The 2,500-nt window shown below is 23.4% G+C and overlaps 2 non-coding genes across 2 annotated transcripts in view; both read left to right on the top strand.

Moving 5' to 3' along the window:
• The first annotated feature begins 653 nt into the window (after positions 1-653).
• Positions 654-808, top strand: LOC123304136. Its single transcript, XR_006536184.1, has one exon. It is a non-coding gene; the product is annotated as a 5.8S ribosomal RNA (ribosomal RNA).
• Positions 809-1,443: 635 nt separating this feature from the next.
• Positions 1,444-2,500, top strand: part of LOC123304135 — a 4,577-nt gene continuing 3,520 nt past the window's right edge. Inside the window, exon 1 of the ribosomal RNA XR_006536183.1 lies at positions 1,444-2,500. This exon is cut by the window's right edge and continues 3,520 nt beyond it. This is a non-coding gene — a ribosomal RNA (large subunit ribosomal RNA).

The following is a 2,500-nucleotide window of genomic DNA, read 5'->3' as shown; positions in this document are numbered from 1 at the left end:
ATATTATTATTATTATTAAACAATAATTATTAATAAAATCTATAAATAATTTCTCTTATAAAAAAGTGAAATTAAAAATAGAATATATTGAAATTATTTGTTTATATGTATATAATCTCTATTAAGAAAAATAAAATAAGATTATAATTGATATAATCTATATTTTTATTTTTCTATGTTATATAATAAAAATAAAGAAAACACAAGATAAAATTTTTTTAAAGAATAAAATTTATTTCAAATTTAAATTTCTTTATGTTTTGTCTTGATATTTCTTTTTTTTTATTAAAAGTTATTATGTTAAAAAACAAACCCATTTGTTTTGTACCATATTAATATTATATATATTTTTATGTAGAAAATAATTTATAAAAAAAAAATAAATACATTTCTATAAAATATACCAAATATTAATTATTATATCTAGCTAGCACTAACAAAAATATCAAAAATGTTATGTATATATTTATTAATACCATAATATCTTTAATTTATATATATATATTTAAAATAAAATATATAATTTATATTCTAGAAAAATTTTTTTATTTTAAAAGAATTTATAAAGATATATAAATTAATAATTTTATTTTTTATATTAAAAATAAAGATTATTATTAATAATAATACTTACATTTAAAATTTAAAAAGATTACCCTGGACGGTGGATCACTTGGCTCGTGGGTCGATGAAGAACGCAGCTAATTGCGCGTCAACTTGTGAACTGCAGGACACATGAACATTGACATTTCGAACGCACATTGCGGTCCTTGGATACTGTTCCCGGACCACATCTGGCTGAGGGTCGTATACATTATATTAATATAATAAAAGATTATTTTACATAAAATTTTTTTTATGAAAAAGAAATTTATCAATAATTAAAAAAGAAAATTTATTTTTTCATATTTAATTAAATTGATAAATAAAATTTTTATAAAAGAAATGTAAAATTATTTATATATGAATGTTTTACGCCAAATATAAGAAAAAAATAAATATAAAATGTTTTTAATAGCATTTAAAATTTATATATTTTTTATTATTTGTCGACATTTTTAAATTAATATATCAATATTATTTTTTATCATTTATATATAATATTATAAAACTTTATGTTAATAATAATATTAATAATAAATGATATTAATAATATATTTTTAAAATATTAAATAAAGAAGAATAAACAAAAATATTATATATTAATATTTTGTTATGGAATATTTTATTTGTAATAAAATTTTCAATATACTCGAAAAAAATTAATATATATAATTATTTATTTTTTATTTTCTTCTCTTTAGATAAATATAAAAATAATATTATATAATAATATTAAAAAAATTTGAGTATGAATAATTAAGAAAATTGTTTACTTATAAAATATAACAAAAACATAATATATAAAAAAAATTTTTGTTTTAATACTTCTAAAAACTTTTACGACCTCAGAGTAGGTGAGATTACCCGCTGAATTTAAGCATATTATTAAGCGGAGGAAAAGAAACTAACTAGGATTCCCTTAGTAGCGGCGAGCGAACAGGGATAAGCCCAGCACTGAACCCCGTGGCTGATAAACAGACACTTGGGGAATGTAGTGTTTAGGAAGATTCAATATAAACCTATTGTTATATAATACATCCAAGTCCATCTTGAATGGGGCCATATACCCATAGAGGGTGCCAGGCCCGTAGTGATTATTATTGATGATAGGTGAATCTTTCCTTAGAGTCGGGTTGCTTGAGAGTGCAGCTCTAAGTGGGTGGTAAACTCCATCTAAGGCTAAATATTACCACGAGACCGATAGCGAACAAGTACCGTGAGGGAAAGTTGAAAAGAACTTTGAAGAGAGAGTTAAAGAGTACGTAAAACCGTTCAGGGGTAAACCTGAGAAACCCGAAAGGTCGAAAGATGAGATTCATTTACTTTTTATCGTTAATCAACCAATTTGTACTAGCATGTGACAAAAATTTTTATTAGGAATTTATTTTTAGTAAAAATATATGCACTGCTGTATATTGTTAATTGTATGATAACGAGGTATGCACTTCTCATCTTGTAGGACGTTGCGACCCATTAAATATTAATCTATAGGCATTGGTGCGTTGATTAATGTACAATATTATTTTTTGATAATATTTTGTGTATGTTAAACGCCTATGTTTCTTGATTAATTGTTTGATGGTATTAATTATAAATTGATATTGAGTCGCGTTATTAACGCGTTCAGATCCACCACGAGTATAAATAGGTTTTTTTATTAAAACATATTATATATACGGATTTTATGCCGTTATATGATACTATTTAACTGTCAGTAGGTGTATGATAATGAACTGGCTCATTTTTTTTTATTAAAAATTTATCTGTCAGCGACGATATAGCTTTGGGTACTTTCAGGACCCGTCTTGAAACACGGACCAAGGAGTCTAGCATGTACGCAAGTCATTGGGAATAAAATATTTTTTCATCGAAATATTTATAAATTTTATGAAACCCA

This window comes from Chrysoperla carnea, assembly GCF_905475395.1.
Source record: "Chrysoperla carnea chromosome X unlocalized genomic scaffold, inChrCarn1.1 SUPER_X_unloc_23, whole genome shotgun sequence".
Lineage (NCBI taxonomy): Eukaryota > Metazoa > Arthropoda > Insecta > Neuroptera > Chrysopidae > Chrysoperla > Chrysoperla carnea.
The sequence above is the reverse complement of the archived record's forward strand: the minus strand, read 5'-3'. Positions and strand labels throughout refer to the sequence as shown.